Source organism: Camelus bactrianus, chromosome 17 (genome assembly GCF_048773025.1).
Source record: "Camelus bactrianus isolate YW-2024 breed Bactrian camel chromosome 17, ASM4877302v1, whole genome shotgun sequence".
NCBI lineage: Eukaryota > Metazoa > Chordata > Mammalia > Artiodactyla > Camelidae > Camelus > Camelus bactrianus.
Genome location: NC_133555.1, coordinates 22,517,258 through 22,542,907, shown reverse-complemented (window position 1 = coordinate 22,542,907; position 25,650 = coordinate 22,517,258). Strand labels below are relative to the sequence as shown.

At 44.9% G+C, this 25,650-nt stretch overlaps 1 protein-coding gene across 8 annotated transcripts in view; it reads right to left on the bottom strand.

Annotated features, from left to right (window-relative positions):
• The window catches only part of PRICKLE2 (prickle planar cell polarity protein 2), a 310,734-nt gene that overhangs the window by 139,842 nt on the left and 145,242 nt on the right, over positions 1-25,650 (bottom strand). The window contains exon 1 of one of the 8 annotated variants that reach the window (XM_074344534.1): positions 11,959-12,263. The exons of the other annotated variants lie outside the window; for them this stretch is intronic. The gene's annotated coding sequence lies outside the window, so the exon portion shown is untranslated. Of the gene's footprint in view, positions 1-11,958; positions 12,264-25,650 lie in introns of those variants that run through there. 8 annotated transcript variants of the gene reach the window in all.

Here is a 25,650-nt window from a genome sequence, read left to right as displayed (position 1 = left end):
AATAATAAGTTGTCCCAGGAGACTTCATCCTTCCCACCCACATGGCCCTAGTCATTCTTTGAGACCAGCTCAAATGTCACCACCTCTGGGAAGCGTTCCCCACCCCTCCCAAGTCAAAATGAATCATTCCTTCCCTTGTGATCCCACATGCTTGTTGAAAGTGTTATGATAGTTTTTATCTCACAGGGTGACTCAAGTGTAACAGACAGGAATAGTTGACAGGGAAGACTCAAGTCCAGATGCCTGCGTCACCAGCTGTGCGGTCTCGGGCACGTTCCTTAACCTCTCAACGCTGAATTTACTTATCTTTAAAATGGAGGTGACGGTTAGCATCTGCAAATCCCAAACTCCTGATTTATTCCTCCCCCGCCTTCCCCCCAAAAACAAAAAATAAGTTCGCTTTCTATGCCTGTGAGTCTGCTTCTGTTTCAGAGATACGTTCGTTTGTGCCATTTGTTGAGATTCTACATATAAGTGATACCGTATGACACTTGTCCTTCTCTTTCTGACTCACTTCCCTTAGTATGACAGTCTCCAGGGCCATTCATGTTGCTGCAAATGGCATCACTTCCTTCTGTTTTATGGCTGAGTAGTATTCCATTGTATATAAATACCAGAACTCCTTCATCTAATCATCTGTTGATGGACATTTAGGTTCCTCCAATGGGATTTGCAAATACTGAATACTGACTACTATATATCACATAGATAAACGACAAGGTCCTACTGTAGAGCACAGGGAACTATATTCAATAACTTATAGTAACCTATAATGGAAAAGCGTATGAAAAAGAACACATATATGTGTATAACTGAATCACTATGCTGTACAACACAATGTTGTAAATCAACTATATTTCAGTAAAGTAAAATCAAATAAAATGAAACAAAATAGGAATGATGACTATTGTGATATTATGGGAGACAAATAATTTCGTACTTAGCAAGCACTCAAATGTTCTCTCTAATACCTAGATACCCATATCTGTATCTGTATCCATATCCGCATCACAGAAATATGCACATGCGTGTACGTATATGTACTCGTATACATAGACACTCATATACGTGCATAAAAATATGAGGTTTCTGATTCCTTCTACATACGTCTGTAGAAGAGAGGTATGTAGAATGTAGCTTACGTAGTATGTGGAAGCAATCTGGAAGTTCATACCTAGCTTCTCACTCAGTAGAAGCTGTTGTGAACCTGGGTGGCCCAATTCTAAGCCATAATAGTGAGTAGGGTCATTTTAAAAGGCCACACACCCAGGCGCTGTTTTCTCTTTCTCACGTCCCTGCTTTCAAGCAGACTGGTAGGGAAAGGGGCTTCCTCTCCGCATGCAGGCCTGAGCCTGTTGGTCACTGCTCTTGTTTACTCGTCTATGGGACTGGAGAGAAGGTTTGGTAGGATCCCGAGACACATAGTAATGACTAGGGGAAAGCAGGAGGCCCTGTTTCGGCCTCAGCTGCAGCCACATGCCCTGGTCCAGCCCTGAGAGGGCTCCCCACTGAAGGCTGATGGCTGTCATCCTTCCTTATAGGTACCCTGGGAGCATCTTTGGAAGGAGCAAGGGTAAAAATCAGCCACCACCTCTTTCTGGAAATCGTGCACATGTACCTCCCCGCAAGGCCTGAGGACAGACGCAGGGAGAGGGAGAGGAGGCTTTGGGGATGGGCAGACCTGCTTCACACCCTCGTCTGTGAGCACAGGGCCTCAGGGAAGACGTCCACCTCTTCACCGCTCACTCTCTGCCTTAGTTACACGTGGCAGAGAACTCTAGTTACTCGTCCCAGGTCTCTCCTGCCCGCTCATGAGCAGGATTCTAACTGTTCTCTAAGCACGCCCCCAGCTTCAGGAGACGACAGTCCCCAGCCTCTCTGGCAGAGCTGCCTGGTCACGTGGCTGGCCAAGGAGATGGTCGTGGGATGAGAAGCCTCCTTCAGAAAGAAGAGATGTGTTCGTCTCCCTTTGTGTCTGCGGCCGGGCATGAAGCGCAGGGGCAGCAGCTGGGACCACGGAATGACCCCGAGGAAGGAAGCCATCCCCTGAGGTTGGCGGGGCTGGAGAAAAGAAACCTGGGTCACTAGGACACAGCGAAGCGGCCAGAGTGGCCCCATACGGCGCCTCTAAACTTCTCCTACCGGGAGAAAGATAAATGCCTAACTGGGTCATGCCACTGGTGAGTTCTTCTATGCCCTGCACAGCCCAGCTTAACTGTTACCAGTAGGTAAGGCACAGCAATGATGTAAGTAGAACTGCGGCCTGCAGGCCGCATCCAGCCCACATCCAGCCCACATCCAGCCCACATCCAGCCCACCACCCGTTTCCGTCTGGCCCCTGAGCTAAGAGTGATTTTGAGAGATGAACGTTTGCCGTCAACCTGATGATAGGAACTGAGAACCCTAATCCCCAGCAGGTTGGAAAAGAATTCCATTCTTCTCAGCGGCAGACCTGTTTCTCAAAAAGTTATACTCAAGTATCATCATTAGGTTTTGAATTTTTTAAATAAAAATTTTGTGGAAATCTGTTTTTTCATCACAAAAGCATCTATGTACTGTCCTTGATTTTGCCTCTTCTCAAAGAATCTAAAATATTCACTGCCTGGCTCTTTATAGAACACATCTGTTAATCTATCATATAGTCATATAGAGAATGCTCAATAAATGACAGCTACTATTATAATTAAATCTCCCAAAGAGCCTGGCACTGAAGTTGCTCAAGTATTTGTTTCTTTTTGTGTGTGTGAGATATTATAATCCCACAGAAAGTATGGCTTCATTCTTTGTTGACTTAAATAGATTAAAAAAAAAAAAATCTTCCCGTCAGCCTCACCCTGCCCAAGCATCTCCACTTTCTTTCCTACTTCTTGGTCGGTCACCAGGCAATTAAAAAATAAACATGAGAGTACAAAGACATTTACAATGTACTGTTTCCTAGGCCTCCCTCCCCATTCCATCTGTCATAGACATATGTCTTTAAGGTCACCTAACCAAAAACAAAGGGACAAAAAGGGTGAGACAAAGGGATATGACAAGCTTGATTTCATTTAGCTCCTTTTGGACTGGTTTGGTAACTGGGCCTAATATCCATCCTACGTGTCCCCAGCTAATTCCAGATTTGACACGTGTAAATTGCCAGACTGGAACAAGTGAACGGAACCCTGGGCAAAGCCACACGTGTGACTCCACCATTCACCACGTGGTAGCAATGCTCTGACCGTGACCAAACTCAAGTTGGGCATCTAGGAAGAGCCTCTCATGGATGTAACACCAGGAACAGCTGAAACATGAGTTCCAACCTTCCCCAACGAAAGGAAAATCGTGTGGCTGAGATAAACCAGCAGCTCCCCACCTCCCTGGGCAAGGGTGCCAAGACTCTGGCTCATGCCCACATCACTCTGCCAGTCTGTGTCGGCCCATTCCTCCACCCGTCTGTCCCCAGTCTTCGGGTGGACACTCTGTCATCTGTAAAGCAGTTTGGGTTGTTCCAAATACCAAGGCTTGGGATTCTGAACTGGGGGTACAGGATGAGTGCAGCAGAGGCCCCCCATGGAGAAAGGGCCGCTTGTGGCCCATTTCATCTCTCCTGAAGGCAGTCAGGGAAGGAAGGGCCTCCTGGGCCCTGGCAGTGGGGGCGTGAGTCAATTTACAGTTGAGGAAACTGAGGTTCTGAAGGGTAAAGAAATAGGCCCTGACCCCTGATATAAGTTTTTTTCCTCTTTTTAAAAAACTGAAATATAGTCAATTTACAGGGTTGTGTTAGTCTCTGGTGTACAGTATAGTGATTCATTTACACATACACATGTATATTTTTTCTCAAATTCTTTTCCATTATAGGTGACTGTAAGATACGGAATGTAGTTAGTTCCCTGCGCTATACAGTAGGTCCTTTTTGTTTATCTATCTCATTGCTTCTCCAGATTGCAGGGGTGCAGGGCAGGAAGAGCCCTTGGCAAAGTGAGAGCCTGATCCAGGTCTCCCGACTTTTGAGTCCCTTTGCCTCTGTGTGGTTGAAAAATGTCCCCCTGAAGATACGCCCATGGCCTAAGTCCTGGAACCTGTGAATGCTGCCTTACTGGGGAAAGGGTTCTAGCAGATATAATTAAATTCAGGCTTTTGAAAGGAAATGATGATCCTGGATTATCGGGTGGGTCCCTAAGTGTCACTGCGTCATTGCCCCCATTGGAGATAGGCAGAAGGAGACATGACACGCATGGAGGACATGACAACGCGAAGATGGAGGCGGATACCAGAGTGATGGGGCCACAAACCAAGGAACACCAAGGACTGCTGGCAACTACCAGAAACTGGGAGAGGCAAGGAATGAATTCTCTCCCTGACCCTCCAGAGGGAGTATGGTCCTGCCAACTCCTTGGTTTTCAAACTTCAGAACTCCAGAACTGCGAGAGAATAAATTTCTTTTGCTTTAAGCCACTCGGTTTATGGCAGTTTGGTAAAGCAGCCACGGGAAACAAAGACACTCTCCATTATCTAAACATCATACAGCATCATGTCAACAACGTGCTACAAGACAGCAACAGGTGTCCCTGAGAGGCACACTGGGATCACACAGGTTTGGGAAATAATGTTAGACAGGTTTCCTTATGGTTGGACTTCCCAGGATGTTTGATGTATTTACGGTGCCTTATGTGACTTTGAGAAGGGGATGTAATGCAGAATTTCCCAAACTTGGTTGAAAGGTCCTACCGACCAGTCCTAGGAAGCGCGGCAGTACGTAACATGGAGGAGACCCAGGAGGGGACAAAGGCCTGAGAATTTAAGGGTTATTACTTTGTCAAGTCCATGATTATTTTCATAGCCCCCCAAAACACAGCATAGTACTTAACAGGTCAAGAGCTGGACTGGATGATCCAACAGAAAAAAAAAATTATAAAAAAATAAAAAAAGAGAGAGCTGGACTGGATGATCTCCATGGGGCCTTCCAAATCTAACAATTTTTAATTCTTCACGCGTAGGACCAGAGATGGGTCCTGCCCATGGCAGACATTGCTAATCAATCACAGCACGGTCCTCTGAGCTCTGAAAGGGTCCCCTAATCCTTCTTAACCAGAGCTCCAGGCAGATAAAGCCTACACACTATTCCTGTCCTAGTAACTTGATAGACAGCCCAAAGATATTAAGCACAGCTTGCGGGTTTTCAGAAATGCCTGTACTATTTTCTTCCTGTCCAGGGAAGGACACTTGCATCCCCACCAACATTTGTTGATTTTTTTTCCCCTCATTTCTAGAACATACAACCCTTTGCTCTGATTTTTAAACACATAAATCCAGCAATGATATTGGGTGAGAGCCTTTGGGAGCAGCAAGGGGAGGAAGTGTGGGGCACCATCTCTCCAGCCTAACCTTTGTTCCCTGGGCAAGATTTTCTCCAACAAATTAAAATATATACGCGTTTACCGCCCTCTGAGTTCCAAAGCCATTCACGGGAGTCTCAGTCGATCTTTTAAAAATCTTTGCATCCCCAGTCAGATCCCAGAGCAGCAGCTGCACCTGATCAGACTTCTCGGCAGGAGAGGTCAGCAGCTCAGAGGCTTCAAAGAAAACCATTAGCCGGGGTACAATTTTAAAAGGTGATGAGACACGAATGCCTCACTCCCACTGCAAGAATACCTCCCTTCAAGGGGCATACAGACCTCCACAAGGGGCAACTCTCAATGACACTGTTTATAAATTAAAAAAAAAAAAAAATCCCTGAAGGTCAGAAATACTAAGTGTGTGAACGTAGTGAGGTTACCAAGCTTATTAGCCATTCCATCTCACCCAAAGAAAGAGGGAGATGGTGAAAAAAAGAGATTAATAAAAATAATTTTAACATTTGTATTAAGTAACAATTTTCCTGCAGTTGCTACGTCCGACACTGGGCGAGGTAACGCTCAGTCCGCTTCGTGGGCCCCCACCTGGTGGTGTGCACTGAGGATCGAAGTTGAATGGCACAGTTCCCTGCCCTTCAGAGACTAGGAGGGAGAGGCAGATGGTCGTCACATTCAAAAACAGTTATTTTATATCTTGAGAAGTGCTCTGGACAAAAAGTTACCAGGTGATGGGGCAGAGACAAACGTGGTGTGTGTCGAGTGGGGGGAGGGGGCTGGGGAAGCAAAGCAAGGTAGGAAGTCCCCTTGGCAGAATGACCTACAAGCTAAGGATGTCAATGATGAATGAGATGCTGCCAGCCAGGCAAAATTCTAAGGGAAGAACATTCCAAGCACAAAGAGGAGCAAGTGCAAAGGTCCAGGGGCAGGTAGGAACTTGGGTTTGAAGGGCCAGTGTGGCTGGAGCCTGGGAACTAGTCTTTGGTAGGGGGGAGGCATCCTTGCAAAGGCAGACAAGGGCCAGGCTTTGTGAAGGTGGTGGGGCCTCAAAGCTTATGGTAAAGCGTTTGGATTTTGTCCCTATTGTGGTCAGAATTTCAGCTTTAGGAATGCTACGTATTTGGGAAGGTTACTGAATAATCAAGGTGAGTAACAATGGTTGCATGTACTAAAGCTGTGTCTGGAGAGATAGTGAGCAGTGCTCCATTTGGGGTAAACCTCTATTCTATCTTATTTTTTACTGAGGTGTAATTGACATACAGCAAAATGCACATCTCACATGTAGAGCCTGAAACATGTCAAACTCACACTCTATCAAGATGGGAACTATTTCCACGCCCGACGAAGTGACCTCAGGCCCCTTTCCAGTTGTTCTTCCACTCTCCACCATGTCCAACGTGGGATGTACTTTTAGGTAGAGCTCAAAGGACTCACTCCCACCGGACTGGACATGGAAGTGTGTGGAAAAGAGAAAGATCAAAGGTGCCAAAAGTTTGTAGCTCAAACAACAGGGTGGCTGTGAGGTGCCATTTGCTCCCTGGTAAAGGCTGGGGGAGGGGAATAAATCTCCAGCTGTGCTTGGACACATTCAGTTTGAGAAGCTTGTCAAACACCTAATGTATACATGCAAAGAGAGCTGTGTATACAAGTCTAGAGCTCGGGAGAGAGGTCCAGGCTGAAGATGTAAGCCTGGTGGTCACTGCGTGAAGTCACGGACTGGATGAGGTCAGCAAGGGAGCAGAGAAAGATGAAAAAGATAAGAGCAAGGAGAAAGAGGACAAAAGCAGCCCGGAAGCAGGTGCAGCAAAGGAGGCTGAGACTAGAGGAAGATGTGGAAGTGGGCTACAAGGAAGCCTGGAGGAGGAAGAGGAAAACCACAGAAGGGAGGGACAGAACGATGCACTAACACGAATGCTCCTGACAGCTGGAAGGCGAGCTCTGGATCTCTTTATTTAACCCTCTCCAAAACTCTGTAGGGTGGGTGCCATTATTATTCCCATTTCACAGAGAAGGAAAGTGAGGTTCCGAGATGCAGGGACTTGTCCAGAGGCACAGTGCTAAATCAACAGTCGAGCCAACATTTTCAAGCGAAGAAGCCTTCCCCACAAGTGTGCTCTGCAGCACCATAACTGGTCAGGCTGCAAACGGGTTCCGGGGTCCCACGAGCACGGAATGTGCAAAGTCAAAGGTAAACAGGTTTCCCTGCTCCAGGGCTCAGAGCCTTTCATATGTCAGAATGAGCTGTGATCCCTCTAAAGGGACACACAGGCTGTCCCGTGTTCCAAAGATACATGGAAACATTTCTTTTTGCTTTCAGAGCCTTTTGCCAAACAGGCGTCCTCTAGAACCTGGTGTGGGAACTGCTGGAAGGTAACAGAATCACGTCTTCAAAATGTGTCTGTCCACAGTGTTTCCACAGACATTATGACCCTGGTACCCAAAGGAGAAAGGGTTGACGTGGACATTCCATTTTCCAGATAATGGCGGCACAGTGCACGAGGTTAAGGGGTTTGTCCTCTATCACAGTCCTGCAGCAATGAAGCAAAATCAATCAGCCCTGGTCCACGAGCCCAGGGGCAAGAGGAATCAGGTCAGGCCAAGGGGGAATCAGACAGGAGGCCTACAGGAGGCACCTCCTTGCCCCTGCCCCTTTGACAACTTTCCCTTGGCATCTGCTTTTGGCAAGAATCTACCTGGCTGGGGAGGAAGGAGCAGTGTATGCAGAAGGTGGAGGAAATGGAGGGGCTCCAGGTGGGCTCAGGTCATGGGCAGGAGGAAAAGGCTTCAACCTTCCTGGCAAGTGAAGTGGGAGGGGTTCACTGGGTCCACATTGTAAAGAGAAGACCCCCACGTGCATAAGCGAGAGCACGTGGACACTCGAGCTGGACAGTCACAGGTTCGGGTCCTTGGCATGGCCACTCAGTAGCTGTGTGACCCGGGGGAGTTAATGAGCCTCTCTGAGCCTACCCTTCCTCATCTGTGAAATAGGGATGATAACAGCATCTACTCCACAGGGTTACCGTGAGGATGGTACACAATGAACAAAAAGCCCAATGTGTCTCAAGATGGAGTCCAGGGTCTCACGTGGGATACTTCTTAGAATTCAGATTTCCAGGTCTGACCACAGACCCAACGAAACAGACTCCCTGAAGGATAGTCTTATGCACAGGCAAGTCTGAGAAGATGGATTAAGACGTGTATTTCATGCTTGGCAAGACTCAGTAAGTTAATAATTATCATTCTATGTTTTGCTATCATCAATTAGAATATGCTAATATGAGACCTCTTCTCCACGCTAGACAGTCCAGTGCTCAAAATGAGAATTTATCTGAAACCCAACTCAACAGATATTTGCTCATCCTCAAAAGCCTAAACAAAGCCTCAATCACTGGAAAAATTAAGGTTTTTGTAATTATGGCAGCCGAGGTGAATGCAAAGCAATCTTTTGTAAATGCTCCCAAGAAATCAAATAGTCATTTTTCTTTTCTTTTCTTTTCTTTTTTTTAAGAAAAAGCAGTACGAAGCAAACTTTCAGAGATGCGATAAGCAATGTCACGTACACACTCCCTGTAGACTGGCACTTTGCCTAGAAAGGTGCTTGGTGAGGAGGGAGACCCTCGTCTGGGTACAATGATTGCTATACACAAGCTGGCTGGTCAAAGTGAAGTGTGAAGCAATTCTCAGAGGCCTCTGGGTTACACTGGCAGGGAAATCATTCCTGAGTTTTCCCAGATCCTGAGTCCCACAGTACCTGCGTCTGTCTGCCTCCACCGCCCTTCCATCTTTCGTAGCTTCTGGAAGATGTCCAGATACAATCTTTGCAAAAAAAAAGAGTCTTCCTCTGCTTTTCACACAGAGCAGCAGGATATGAAAAAAGAACATCACCAAAAAAAAAAAAAAAAAATCATGGTAATCAAATGCTAATAAGCATTCCGGAAAAGAATCCCTTGCCATTTAGATTTTGAGGGGAAAAAAAAAAGAAAAAAAATCAAGAAACATTTGGGGTAACATTACATTTAAACTCACAATACAATTTCCATAAAGCTTCGTGATATTCAACTAGGATTACCATTCTGTGTTTTGGTAGCTGAAAAAAATTATTCCCTCTGCTTCCTCTCACTGACATTGGAATATCACACTGAGTCTAGGTTGACCCAGAGCTCTCCTATTTGCTTTTACAGCTAGGAAGTGCTTCATATAACCAGGTACCTTTCAGGAAAAACAGCTCAGGGAACAGAGCATCTCTGAGACTTGGTTTTCTCAAATTATTAAACACTGCAGATCTCTGCAAGCACTACACAAAGCAGCACATTGTGCCCCTCAGTGGTCCCTTACCATCTTTTAATTGCCCATCCTTCACGTTTTTGATGCACTTTTGGGTGAACCCAACACAGAATCACTCTGCCCTCTTTGCAAACAGCTCTACAAAGGCCATAAATGTCACCGCCAAATTGGTGAGTGCTAGTTTAAACCTCTGCATCTCTCCTTCCTCGAGACATCTGTGTCCTGAAGGATAACAATCCGGGCTTAAAGGAAATCTTGGGAAAAGGAGCCAAGAGCTTTTCCTGCTAAGGCTAGTGGGAGGAGGCCAGGGGGAAGTGGACTGGATAAAACTGTCTCAAAAATAAGTTCCATCTTAAACAGCTCTTTTAAGGGAATGAGAGAGTTATTTCAGCTTCTCAAATGGAAGCACAACCCCAGAAAGAAAAAAGAAAAGGCTTGTTGAGGGAGAAGCCTGAAAGCCTGGGAGAGGTTGAGGGTATCATTGCAGAAAGATTGCCTAGTAACAGAGCTTGCTTGTCTTATACCCAAAGCTGTGTAACATCTGAGGCTGATTCAGGAAAATAGTCAAATCTCCTGGTAATTTCCTGCAGACAAGACATTTAATCATCTCCAAGCCTCCACCGCAAAAGAAAAAAAAAAAAGGCAAAAAACCTAAACCAAATGATTCACACTCTTAAAAATGAATCTGCCTGCACAACAAGAACTGTTTTCTGCGCTTGAAAAGCAGCCACGATTTGTTATTCTAACAAAGTGTTCCCTTCCTCCAAACAGAAATAAAAGTCGCTCAAGGAGGGCTTGAACTGATTTCTGTTCTGCGTTTCTTGAAACTTCCATCCAGTCAACAGTTTGTCCTGGCAGGTTCTCAGAAATCCAGGCAGAGCTGGGTAGTCAGTGACTAAGAACACACGATCATTTTTATAAGCCACCCTCCTCCCAAATTTTTGGCCCCATGGGAAGATATTTTATTGAAGGACGAGCAGAATTAGCTGCACATCCAAACTCTTCACTGCTCAACTCACTTGACACCTTTACCTGAATTGCCCAACGGCTGTGAAGATTTGGTAATTGATGATTTGAAAAAAAGAAAAGGGCACAAAGCCTCCCCAAGTGCTATGTGTTCTGTCTGTACATACAGGGCCGAGTCCTCTTCTCTTATTATTCAACTAGTTACACAGATAAAAACATCTGTTTGCAGAAAGCAGGGAACCCAAAGTATACAAATGATTCACAACACCTAAACAACTAGAAATAAAGGCCAGCCCAGCAAAATGAGGACTGCTAAAAGCCAAAATAATTTGATAGAGGCGGAAATGGAATTTGGCAATCCATGCATCAGACTTCACTCCAATTTTGGAAGGCATTTCTTCCAGCTGCCTCATCAAAAAAAAAAAAAAAAAAAAAAAAAAAAAAAAAAAACCCTCTGACCCTCTGTATCGGGTTTGCAACTGCTTGCTTAGGTACACACAAGCAGGACCAAACTGGGGACAGGGAAGCAGCTGAAATGGCATCTTCTATATAAACCTTACCCCTCCCCCCCTCAATCCCTATGGATTATTTTGGTTTTAAAATTTCCCAGGATACAGCTGCCTAGACACTTCAGATTTGCACGATCCCAAGTCTCTCTAAATCCCAACTCTGCCAGCAGCCAAAGGGGGGACCTTTTCAAACCTGGGAGAGCCAGGTTCCAATGAACCCTTTCCCCATCCCACCCACTCTTTTATGTGAGCTAGGAAGGCCAGGAGAGGGGGGCCTCTCCCCCACTTCCACCCCCAATGCAGAGAGACTAAACAAACAAATTTCAGAGCTGCTTAACTACAGATACCCACCAAGGAGAAGAGCAATGAATTTTTCAAGTTTTAGGAAGACAAGCAATAAAGAGTGTGGGGAAAAATACATAATTTTTTAAAGCAGACCTTCCCGGAGACATTAAACATTTCTGATAGTGCAAGGGAAGTAAGTAGGTCATTAGCCGGACATACGTTTTAAAGATTGAGGGAAATAAATTCTAAGAGCATAAAGACCATTTAAAAAGCAACTTCAGGGAAGTTTAAACGTTTCCTCCCAAGAAGTCCTAGGACAATAACAACACGATCCCTGCCTCGTGATATTGTTACTATTATTGGTTAAAAACGTTCGCAAAAGCTGGAAGACGCTCAGATCAAAAAGAGCCCAAGGTCCCATTCCCAGAGCTCATGACCTCCCCCGTGTCTGTGTGGCAAGGCGGGTTTCTCCCAGGGGTTACTTTCCCAGTTCAAGGCCCCTTTTTCCAAGAGGGTGGTGAAAACCAGGAGCACGCGCGCCCCGGAGCCCCCTCGGTGCGCCCCGGCCCTGGGGGGCCACTTACCCCGCTCAGCCGCGCATTGCTCGACGCAGCGGCGCCTCCACCGCCGGGAAGGAAGGGGCCGGGGTGGCAGGGGGTGGGGGGGTGGGGGGGGCGCGCAGACCCAGGGGCAGGGGATGCGGCTGCTGCGGCTAAGAAGCCCAGCGGGGCGTCGGCCGCCAACTGCCTGGAGCCAGAGGGGGCCCGGCAGGGGCTCCGCGCAAAGGAGGTGACATTCCCGGGGCGCGCTGGTGGCAGCTGCTCCCCGCGCAGCTCCGGGTCCAGGAAAACCGCTCGGGTCCTGGGGAGAGAAGCTTCAGGCTCTCCAGGCTGCCTCCTGCCTGCTTAAAGGGACGCCTCCCCACCTACTGCTCCGCTTATTGGTGAAAATTCCAAGCTACAGGCCAATCCGAGGCCTGTTCCCAAATTGAGATTTCAGTCAAGGGAGCTACTGCTTTAAAATTAGAAAGGGCTGATGGGGGTGGGGGTGGGGGGCTGTTCAGCTACCTCTCAGAAGCAGAAGGACACAGGAGCTCAGGCCCTTGCACGTGGAGATCCTGAGAGCTGCCAGCGGCTGCAGGAGCAAAACTGTGCTGTGCACTAGAACACACGAGGAAGACGGGACAGGCTGGCCCCTGGCCTTCACGCCTCCCGTCTTACTCATCCCTCAAGGCTACTGCAGTTCATCATGGATTCTGGAGACCCTCTGTTCCTGGGAAGAACCCCCAGCTAGGTACTTCTAAATTCCCCCCATTTGGTACTCATCACGCTGTCACTTTTCTGCATAATCTGTCTCTCCCTTTACTCTGTAAATTCCAACACAGCAGGGATGTTTCCATCCGTCATCATGCTGTATTACTTCCTGCGTGGAACGCTGTGAGCTCTTGGTAAATATTTGTTGACTGAATAAATGAATGAATAAACCCAAAGGGCTGAACAATGATCCATCCTATGTTGGTCGTGACAATACACATGTTAAGGAAGAGGCGGTATTCAAGAGACCAGATGTGGATTTCAGACAAGACTGTGTTCAATCACAGCCTCAGCCCCTTACTAGTTACGTAACCTGTGCCTCAGTTTCCCTGTCTGTAAAGCATGATCATGAAATCTCCCACCTCACAGGGTGGTTGTAAAGATAAATCAGCTCATGTCTGGACTAGGAGATGTACTCAGTCAACAGCTGTAGACTACTGGATAGTCAATAGCTGTTGTTCTTACTAAAATCAAAATACATTCACTGGAGGGTTTGACCACTGGATTGGCTTCCTGGTGAGTACAGTCGTTCATGAAACAGATGTGAATTCAGCGCTGGCTCAGTGCCAGGCCCCATGCAAGGTGCTGAGGTCGCCAATTCAAAGTGGGTGTGGTGGTGTGTATTAGGGTTTCCCAGAGATACAGAACCAATGGGATATATACAGATATGCAGAGATTTATTATAGAAATTGGCTCCCATGATTATAGAGATGGAGGAGTCCCATGGTCTGTAGTCAGTCAGTAGGAAACTCAAGAAAGTTGGTGTCGGAATGCAGTCCGAGTGCAAAGGCCTGAAACTGGGGGCCAGTGGTACAAGTCCTGGTCTCCGTCCAGCAGCCAAGAACCAAGAGTGCCAATGTCCGAAGGCAGAAGAATATGGATGTCACAGCTCAAGCAAATTGACCCTTCCTTGTCTTTTTGTTCTATTCAAGTCCTCGAAGGACTGGAAGATGACCACCCACATTGGTGAAGGGGAATCATCTTCAGGAAGTCCACTGATTCAGATGGTAACCCCTTCCTGGTACATCGTCATAGACACACTCAGAAATAATGTTACCAGCTATCTGGGCATCCCTTAGCCCGGTCAAGCTGACACATAAAGTTAACTATCACAGGGTCGGGAAGAGGAGAGAGAACTAAACAAAGAGAATTATGTTAAGTGATAAGCAAAGACTTATGTTCAGGAATGTTTACTGTAGGATTGTTTTCAGTTATTTAGGTGCTCTAAACTAACATCCAATAAAAATGGGGGAAATGGTTAAATAAATATGGGACATCTATTTCATGGAACACTACACAGTCATGAAAAAGAGGTGGGGCTAAGTGCACTAATAAACAATGAACTGCAAAATACATTGCTAAGTAAAGTACAGAAGGTAAAATATATCACTGCTTGAATACATAAATCTTCATGATATGTATGCTATATGAGCATTAAATGCTTCTAGGTCCATGCCTAAGAAAATGGTAAAGGTTATTATACTTGGCAAGGTGGTTTCAGAATGAGGCAGGTCTAAGATGGTAAGGAGACTAATATTTCATCATATATCCTTGTACATTTCTTGAATATTATACACTGAGCTTGTAATAAGCACCTGGCTCTGGCAAGATGGCAAATGATGACAGCCTGAAAATTCCAACCCTTCAAAAACCCTAGATAAACTAACTAAAATACAACAAAAATTATTTTAAAGATGTAACTGATTCACAATTAAGAAAGGAGAATACCCAGACAGTAGAAATAAAGAGGTAACTAAAAAGAACAATGGGGAGTGTGCAAACGCATGCTGGGGCCATGAGGTAGAGGGGAAGGTGGCTAGGAACAGGGGAACAGTTTATTGGTTCCCTAAGGGCTAGGGTTTGAAGGCCCACCATGCAAGCCTTGGAACAAAGAGAAGCAGGAAGTTGTTAGAGACCCCTGCAGAAAACCAGGAACTGCACCCTCAATGAACAAATAGTTGAGAAAAACTGTCAACCAACCCGAGGAAGTTTTTCTCTCCACCTGTGTTCTGCAGAAAGGAAAAGTTTAAGTTGAGAATTAAAAATTCTAGGCCTGTGCCTTTCTTGAGAGTGGAGTACAAATAACCAAAGTCAGAATCAGGAAACTCCAACTGAACAATTAATACAAAATTTGGTCCTGCCCGTGATATGCCAAATACACCTCACAGAAGCAAATGAAAAATTGCCCTGGAGAATCAGTTCCCTAACCTGGGCTACAGCTGACCCTGCAACACATGAGCTCCCAATAGTAAATTATAAAACACACAGTCACAAGTCAACAAGTATGAGGATCAGAGGCTCAAGAGTTAGAGGTCGTAAAGGAAAAAGAACATGAAATAAAACTTAAAGTGACTGAATACAATAAAGCTAGAATGAAACTCTAAAAAAAAACCAAGATGCCTATCTCTCCCCATAGATTCATTAAAATTAAGAACTCAGTGGGTAGCTGAAACAGAAGGTTAGCTACTGCTGAAGAGAGAAATCTAGATCTCAGGACATTAAACAAAATGAAGCACAAAGGGATAGCGTTGAAAACTATGCAAGTGAGGTTATGCAATCCGGAGGACAGGATGAGAAGGGCCAACATGTGTCTAATAGGAGTCCTGTGCAGAGGCATCATGGCTAAGCATTTCCTAGAATTTATAAATCTCATGACTCTTCAGATTCAAGAAGCAGAGGGCATCTCAAGCAGAATAAACACAAGAACATCTGCATGTATTAAGTACTCATCAAAGTACAGTTAATGAAAGACTGAACTGAGGAAAAATGAGAGTTCAACAATGCAATGACAGAGTTAGGTAGAAGGCACTTAACAGTGTCAAAGAGATGGCACTCTGACATTCCACATTTGGAGCTGGACTGTATTTCCCTCTCTCTTTCATCCCCAATATAAGGAATGCTGAGCTACAGAAGGTTCTTACAGCCCTAGCTGTACATGATAGATGGCTCCCAGGTACCAAGGTGAAGCAGAAGAGATATTCTGGGGAAGATGTATCCATTTAGCCATTAAACAAAAGTGGTAAACACACACACACACACAGAAACAAAGAGGAACACAAAACCCCTGCCCTCAAGAATCTTACTCTGCAAGTGAAGGCAGCAGATAAACAGATCGAGTGTCATTACAGGGAGCATCAACTACTATAGAAGCACAGAGGAAGAACATCTCAACCAGTCTTGCAGGGCAAGGCAGTCCTTTAGGGGAGACTTCCTGGAGGAGGTAACATCTGCACTGAGAGAGCTGGTATCTTTAGGAGAGAACACTTTAGAGTCAGGCCTGCTTTCAAATCCCAGTACTGCCACTTAGCACCTTGCGACTTTGGCCAAGTTACGTAACTTCTCCAAGCTTCAATCATCTCATCTGTAAAATGGAATTTGTATCACTAGTCCTGGGGCTGTTTTGAGGTTTAGGGATAATATACGTAAAGCATTTAGCAGAATGCCCAGCCTATAATTGATTTTTTTTTAAATTGAAGTGTAGTTCATTTACAATGTTAGTTGCAGGTGTACAGAAAAGCGATTCAGCTATATATATACATACTTTTTTAAAAGATTCTTTTCCATTATATGTTATTACAAGAAACTGAACATAGTTCCTTGCGCTATACAGTAAGTCCTTGTTGTTTATCTATTTTTTATATATAGTAATGTGTATTTGTTAATCCCAAACTCCTAACTTACCCTCCCTTCCCTTTCCCCTTTAGTAACCGCAGTTAGTTTCCTATGTCTGTGAGTCTATTTTTGGTTTGTAAATAAGATTCGTATCATTTTTTCTAGATTCTACATATAAGTGATGTCATATGATATTTGTCTTTCTCTGTCTGATTTATAATTGATTTTTACTAAATAAGTAGGTGGTGTTATTATTAGATGAAATCCAGTGCCTGGGTGGAAAAAAATGCCTTCTGTTTTAAAAGGTGATTTTCTTCTGAAAGCAGAAGACAGAGGCTTCTTCCTGTTTTCATGAAACTAGCTTGAAGAGTATGAATGTTTACTGAATCTACCCTGCAAAACAGCATGTTATCATGCTACTGAAATTTCAAGGATTATCAGATCTGGTTCCTTCCATAAAGGAACTCAGAATATAGTTCCCCCAAAGTAATTAATGAAGACTGCACATGTTAAGTATCAAATATGTGATTCTCTCCAGTGATAAATCCCAAAACAGTGGCAGAATTCTTATCTTTATCATGAGACCTTCTGATTCCCAACCACAAATCAAGGCAAAAGGATTCAGAGTCCAGCAGGGGAAGGAATAGGCGGACCTCCCTCAGTATGACTCAGCAGTCTGTGAATGACTCGGACAATGGATGGAGAGGAAACTTGTCAAGTCCAACCAATGATGCCAAGTTTCTGAGCTCTGCTAATTCTCACAGATAAGAACATAGAGCGATCTAGCCAATCTGCAGGAATGGCCTGAATTAAAGCTGAGAAATTCAGTAATGGCACGGGTTGTGTCTGCCCTTTGGAAGAAGCACTGAACTGTGTAGTCTTAGGAAAGAATTGGCCAAAGTCAAGCTTTCCATTTGTTCCTTCATGCATCACTTAACAAACATTTATCCAATGTCTTCTATGAGAAAGGGCTTGCATTATAGGCTGAGCAAACATGGGAAACCATGAATAAAACACAATGCCTGCCTTCAAGAAGCATAAAGTGGAGTGATCTGAAACCCCCTTCCCTTGAAACTTCCCATGCTCTCCAACATTCCTTCTTCTACCAAGCAATGGTGATCTGACTTTTCTAAACCATCTTAAGTTTGCACAGGAGATTAAACCTCATCATGTTGCAGAGGGGCAAACAGATTTCATCTCTTGGGCTAACACTGATTGATTAGTAGTGGATTCCTGGAGTGCTGCCTTGATAAGAAGTCTGAGGCTACGTATGGCAGGAAAGCATGCTGTGATTGATTAGTGATGTCTGTCATGTGGACGGAGAGGCAGTGACAGCACTAGCGCTATAAACTTGACATCTCCCATCTAGTCCAACCCCCTCATTCCACAGATTAGAAAACAGAACAGATCTTTCTTTCTTCCTGTGGCATTTTGAATTCAGCAACATGAGCAGGGGCAACCGAGGAGAACCTTCATATCTGAAATGTTGCTGAGAGAGAGGGAAAAAATCTATAGCTCAGAATATTTCTGATGAGCTTTTAAGATATGCACTCAGATCCTTTAGCAGCCTTTGTATTCTGCAGCAAACAGACTAAATGGAGAAAGCTACCAGCTTTGATCTCCTGGTTAGCTACAAAGTGTATCCCCCCCACCCTACCAGATACACACAAGATTACATTAAATATATATAATTTGACTATGCTTGAGGGTTTAAAATGCAGTGGGGGACAGAAATGTCTACAAAGTGAATATATTTCAGAAATACAAAATGAATAAACATATAGAACAGCAATTAACATGTTATTTAAGAAAGGACAAAGATTTTTTTATCATTTTACTCTATTAAATGGTACTGATATCATCAGCCAAAGAAAGGAAAAGAAAAGCACTTATTTCTTTTCACACAGACACTTTATATCCTGGGGACTCTGTAACACTAACCAAGGAGATAGGGTCTGTCCCTGTTAAGCGTGTCCACACCCAGTCTATCAACACTCACCACCATCACTCAGCCCAACCACAAAGAATCCAGGCTCATTCGCTGCAAAGGACAGAATGGTATAAACGGACAACAGATAAGCAGGAAGCCCAACCCCAGCCTGATTCAGATACAAAGAACAAATTGTAGCATTTGATTAATATGCCAGCTCTTCTGTCATGCCAACTGCAAAGTGAATTTTATGGAAAACCAACTCCTTGAGAAATAGGTCTAATTAATTCAGTTACATAAATTCCAATGAAATATTAGGGGGAGGAAATGGGGAAGGGAGGGAGGGAGAGGGAAGAGAGAGAGAAAATCAGAATGAGCATGAAGAGGAAGGCAAGAGGGAAGGGGGGGGCGGAATGAATGAACGGAAATGTATGTTTGAGAGGATATGAACAGGATGTTCTGAGGCCACTGGGTTTACCTTGAGGCCCCAAGAGGTTCGGACTTAAGATGGCAGGAAACCTATTTATATTTCAGTCAAACACACTGTTGAAGGTTTGGATAGATGACCCACCACAAACAGCATTTTAATGCATAAATTGGTCAGATCAGTTTTTCCTCTCTCAAGACTCACTCCTTTGCATGCCACTGTCAGGATTTCTGCTAAAACTACTTTTACTAAATACCATGTTCATGATTTGTTATCTTGAATATGCCTTATATTAGTATTTGTAATGAATAAGCAAATTGTGGTACATCCACACCATGGAATACTACTCAGCAATGAAAAGGACCCAACATATGCAACAGGATGGATCAATCACAAACACCCTATGCTAAGTGAAAGACACCAGAGTAAAAAAAAAAAAACTTTCTGTATGATTCCATTACATGACATTCCAGAAAAGGCAAAATTATAAGCACAGAGAGCAAGTCAGTGGTCGCCAAGGGTTGGAGATGGAAGATGGGATTAAGAAAAATTTAGGTGATAAAATCAGTCTATATCATGACTGGCACAGTGATTACATGATTGTATCCATCTGTAAAAGCTCATGAAACTGCAAACCTAACAGTAAATATTAATGTATGCAAATATAAAAAGTAAAGAACCAAAACAGACAAAAAAATCTGAAAGTTAAAACCATCCCTTGTATCACTTTGGCTCTCATTATTCTTGTATTAAATATTTGCCTGTCATCTTATTTTTGCAAAGATGTTTTAACAAAATACTCAAAAAAAAAAAAAAAAGAGTTACTTAGGAACTGTGGTGTGCCAAAGGCTATGACCATGAAGTTGCTCTTTCTTGACTTAAAAGAGAGATGGTCAAGTTTTAGAGAAGTGGAAAGTCTAGAATCAAATAAGATCTTATTGATGCACTTAGAAGACTGAAAAGAGAATTGGTTTCAACCATGCATAACTCAATGTGCGTTAACTGATTCTGTACCACCCAAAACCATCTCCCATTTTGAGAAACAATGCTATCAACTGGAAATTCCATGAGGGGAGGGACTGCATCTTACGCTTCACAGCAATCCTCAGCACCTAACAGAGCGGGCACTCGGTAAGTATTCACCACCTGCATAAAACAAATCTTTCTACTGTGTCTCACGCTCCACCCTTCCGAGAGAGAAAACTCCTGGGGCAGCTCAGTTCATCACTAGACAGCTGGCTCCTCCTACATTCAGGTCTTGCTTACAGTAAGCTGGCAGCCAGTACTCCACCAATGCGGATCACAGAGACCCAGTCCGGCCAACTCCCCTACTCAGTGTCTTTCAAAAACCTGAGCCTTATCTTCTATCAACCTACTTCTATGGACTGTTCCTCATGGGACATGGCTTCAAACCCTTTTACATCCCGGCCACTCAAAAATGTGACTCCTCCCCCTCACCAATTAAATGAAAATGAGGCATTATTGTCAGCGCTGTTAGGTGAGATAAGGTCCATGCTTTTTAGAGAAACGTGTTTAGGTATGTAAGGCTAAAATTACATGATGTCTGAGATTTGCATTAACATACTTAGGAAGGAGATTAGGAAGGGAGAGAGGGGAGGAGAAGGAGGAAGGAGGAAGGGGAAGGAGGGATAAAGGGACACAGGAATGTTAAGCAAAAGGAAGGAGAAAGATGAGGCCGATGTAGCAGAATTTTGATAATTGTTAAATCTATGTTTCAAAATGTTCTGAATAATGAAAAGCTTTCCAGCACGATTTGACCAGGCCAGGATAGGGGAGGTTTATGCCCTCCTCGTTCTTAACACCCTGATTCTGAGATCGTATTAACTGGACTCACGCTAAGCAGTTGACCAAAACCTGTTTAAACGTAGATTGCTGGTTTTTCTTAGCCCCCCCATGCATCTCTCAGTAGACTCCATCTACTCTATTCTGCATCTGCGTAGTTGGGTTTCTGGTTCCAAGGGCAGGCTTGTTTATTTTTTAATTCTGCCCATCATCCTGGCTCAGGCAGAAATTTAGGATCCTCCATCTGCTTCCTAATGCCAGGGGTCACCAAGTATATTAGTTTCCAAATGTCAGACTAGGCCTGTGTCAGGACTATCCGGATTTCATCAATTCTGCAGATTCCTGGGCCCCAACGCTGGAAATTCAAATTTGTTATGTTTGGGACAGGACCCAGAACTTGTATTTTTAAAGCTTTCTTAAAACCAAACTTACATATTCATTATTTCTCCATTATATCATCAAGCAGGTTAAAAAAATTAATGAATGGTAACTACAGATTGAACAGAATCTCCTGATTAAATCTGGGGGACGGAGGACATGGAAATGTTTATATTACCTTCGATTACTATTCCTAAATTGAAAAGGCAGACTTCGCAGTTCCCAGGGGAACCTGATGCCTCCCCAGTTCTTTAGAGCCTCTCTAGCAGAGGCAATCTGTATGCATATGAGATCGAGGCATCAGCATTTTCATCTTCTGGGTCAAAATCTTGGCATCTCCTTTCTTGGTGGTTATGGGGGAAATGTGGGGCCCTGCATTTTCAGGTATATGATTTTGGAGGTGCATGCCAGATTCAGGTAGGCTGAACTGCGTCCACTGTTTTTTGGGGGCGTGGGGAGGTTTAGAAGTTCATTCATCTGGCATTTGGAAAATAAGGAAGCATTATGTGAATGAATACCCCTCTCAATTTCTCCCCCTCTGACTATACATGAACTCTTTCACTGAATCCTGGCCATAGACCTTTGAAGCGGGGACTATGGCCAACTCCATTTTCAGAAGAGGAAACTGAGGCACAGGGAAGTTAAGTAAATCATCTCTAGGAGCACAGCTCAGAAGTGGCAGGGATGGGATCCAAACCCAGGCAGTCCTGCTTGCAGATCCCCGAGATGCACATCTTTGCATGTACTGACCACTCTGGCCAATACGGAGGTCAATTGCTGGGTCTTAGTGACAAGAGGCATTCAAGAGAAAGGCCGAGGGGAAAACTGAGAACCAATCGTAGTTTACCTCTATGAACTCACGCGCGCATACATTTATCCACCTGTCCGCCCTACCCCTGCTGACCATCTACTATACACAAGGCACTATAGTAATGAGCTCTTGGGACACAGAGATTAAAAAAAAACACACACACTCACACTCAGGAGGAACTCACAGTCTGGTGGGAGAGAGACACATCTGTTACAGAAACATACATAAAACAGAATACTGAGTGAGGTAGCCCAGGGATGGAAAAGGACCGCGGAGTGAGAGACGTGGACCAGGACACGGTGATGACGGTGGCAAGTCTTGAAGAACGAGGAGGAAAAGGGGAGGAGCACAGTCAGGCAGATGCAACAGGAAGAGCGACGTGATGGAGGCTGGAAAGAGACCCAGGAGGCGCAGGAAAGAGAGACCTTTTGTAGAGCTCATCAACCTTGGTACTACTGACTTCGGGGGCGGATAATTCTTTGTTTGGGGGGCTGTCCTGCACGTGGAGGTTGCTCACCAGCATCCCTGGCCTCCACGCACTGGATGCCACTAGCATCCCCTCTAGATATGACAACCTGACATATCTCCAGACATCACCAAACGCCCCTACGCAGCAGAATCACCCCCTGGAGAACCTGGACTCCGGGGAAAGCCTGCCCGTATGTGTGAAAGCAGAGAAGGGTGAGAAAGGAGAGTTGGCCAGAGACTGGAAGCAGCAGAATGAGGTAGTCTGGACCTAGACCATGAAATATGCCAGCCAGCCAGGCCCCTCAAATTCTGCATCACCATCTGGCCACTTGGAAGTTCATTTCCTTTAAAAGGGCCTCCTCTCAATTCCAGGCTGTGCATGTAATCCATATTAGAAGGTATTATTTTGATAATTGCTTTGGTTTGCAGCTTTGGACATTTAATGTCTACTATCGAACCATGTGGTAGGCAGAATTCTGAGATGGCTCCCAAGGTTCCTGCCCTGGGGAATAGAGATACCTTCTCCCAATTTTTCAATTAAACACTAATCTAGGTGCTGCTTTGAAGGAATTTTGCAGCTGTAATTTGAGGTCCCAGATCAGTTGACGTTAACATGAGGAAATTATCCTCAGTGGGCCTGATCCAGTCTCATCACCCCTGAACAGAGACTGAGATCTTCCTGGAGACACAGAGTCAAAGAGTGAGGGGCATTTGATGTGCGAGAGATTCTCAGTCATTGGCTTTGAAGATGGAGGAGGCCACGCGGCAAGGATGTAAAAATTGCCATCAAAAGTTGAGAGTGGTCCTTAGGTGACAGCCGGGAAACCTTGGTATCCCCACCATAAAGAACTGAACCCTGCCAACAGCTTGAAGAGCCTGGAAGACGAGCAGATGAGAACGCAGATGGGAACACCTTGACTTCAGCTTTTTGAGACCCTGAGCAAAGAAGCCAACCACACCATAATCCATACACTGTGAGGTAACACAGAGGTGGTGTCTGAAGCCCTGACCAGAGTGGTCATCTGTTGTGCAGTAAGGGAAAATGAGCACAGCCTAGATTCACCATCCTCCAGGCTCCTGCCAAAATCCTTCCTTCTCCATGAAGTCTCTCCTGACTCTGTGCAGAGGGCAAGCCAGGCCATTTCAAGTTTCCCCCAATCACCACACTCCCCTTCAGCTGATCCTCCTGCCCCAGGCACTTTTTGCGACATCTCATGTGGATAAACTACTGTTCTGTCTAACCCTGGATATGTCCTGAACGGTTGCCTGTTTCATTTGTTTGCCCCCCCTCCTTCCCTGCCCTCCCGCAAAAACTCAGCATTAGGAAGACAGTTGTCATCTCTTGAAGGAGCTTTTGAATTTTTCACATATGCCTATAAGAGAATTCAGTTCATTACAAGACTCTTAGTAAATCAACACTGATTGATGGTCAGGAGGAGTCCCCGCCTCCCACCCCCACACGAGGGGGTAAGAGGTAAGGCAAACTGCTGCCAAATTCACAGTATGATTGAATGAACTGACCCGGAATAACATGCTAGCATTCTGAAGAACCATTTGTATTTCAATAATTACTTATATGAGATCACACTCGTTGGCAACCGTGACTCTCAAGCCAAGGCGACCTCTCATGAGTCATTTAACTCGCAGGGTCAAGTGATTATCAATTACTCTGAGCTCCCAGTCCGAAAGTCTCAATGCTCCTTGCAGTTCAGACTCTCCGGCTGCCCTCCCCTCTAGATGTGAGGTTTGATGCTTCTGCTTCCTGAGCTTGGCCTTTGGTCTCCTTGTTACGAGACCCAGTTTGGGAGGTTTCCCAAGGAAGCCTACCACCACCACTGAATACTCTACCCTCCTCTGGAGGGGCAACCAGAGAATTTCAAGAATTCACTTTTCTCTAGGAAAGCGATGAGTACGAATAGAGGAGTATGGAGCAACTATCAACTAAAATTAAGTTCAATCTGAAGGCATCACCTATCTTGACTGACCAACGGAATTGAAGATTTAAAATAACCGAATGCTTAAAATCCATTTGTCATAGAAAACTTCCACCTTCAGATTTCTTTTCAGGATGGATGCTAGAATTAGAGCCCCCGGGACCTCAATTTCCCAGCCAAACTATGTGTAGTTTCCTTTCATTTCTGCACGTATCAGCGGGTCAATTAATATGACTCTGATAATTGCAACACTTGGGGTTGATTATGTCTCAAAATTATGTATGCTACAGAACAAATAATTAAGGACAAAATTGGGAGCTCAAACTTAAACGAGGGAGTCACAGCTTCCCTGGGGAGCATAAAAATCATCAGGCTATAAAAAGTCAACCTTCACTCTGGCCTCATTCAACTCCCTAGTGAGTTATGCTAATGAGACCAGACACAGGCCCACAAGTTACAAGCAGAGTACCGGGGATTGAGCAAGGCAGGATTCGTATTTGGTAAATGCATATGGCGAGAGACGAAATCTAAGTGTTTCTGGAAAATTATTACTCACAGCAGTGGATTCTCCAGATCAGGGGAGTGAATGTCAGCGATGTCACTACTCGGGTTGAGCTTGCATGGCAAATGTCACTCCATCATCACAGCTCTCTTTTCAGCTGGGTCTGGAACCCGCCCCAGACTCTGTCTCAACACAACTCCCCAGGGGAAGAAAAACCTCCTCTCAAATCACCCAACTGGCCCACAAGATAAAGTCAGTTTTCCTCCTGCTGAACCCAATGTACTGATGATTCGTTCCCCTCTTCACCTGGAGCCATGCTCACATTCGGCTGATTTTTTTTTTTTTTCTTTTTAAATGCAGGAAAGGAAAAAGAATACAAAAAAAGAACAAAGACACTGAAGCCCGTCACCTACTCGGCTCTATCCTGCCCAGGGTTTCCGGAAATCATCAGGTGCCCAAGAGCCACGCTTTTGAAGTATTTGAAAGTTCAAAGTGTTTTACCACTGGAGCTTCCGAGCAAAGCAAGGAGGCATCTTCTCCGGTTTCTCTGAGGCTGCATCTTTCTCTTTCTTGGTCCTTCCTTTTAGTGGCGTCTGGAAGGTTCTCTTCTGGGCTCTGTTCCTCTACAGCTCTGAGGGTGAGCTGATAAACCCCTCTCCAGTGGCACCTATCACCCTCTGTTGGCTGACTGAAATGTTCAGTGCCAAGTCCTGTTTGAGATGCCAGGGAGGTGGCGGTGAACAAAACAGACCCATTCTCTGCCCTCATGGAGCTTATATTCCATTGCGGTGGAGACAATCAGCCAGTAAGATGGTAAGTGCCAAGGGACAACATCAAGTCGAAAAGTCGAATGTGAGGAAAGGAGGACAGGGAGGGGGTTGAGATGCTAGCCTAGAGAGGATGACCACAAGTCACCTTTTCAGCCCAGAGATCTCTCCTAAGGTTCAAACTCAGGCGTCCAACCTACCTTCTGGGGGTCTGCGCCTGGAAGTCCCACAGGCACAAAAATCGTCATGGCTACCAAGTTTTCTTCTTCAGTGGAACCGTCTACCCAGGCTCCTAAGTCAGACATCGGATGGCATTCTTAACTCCAAACAG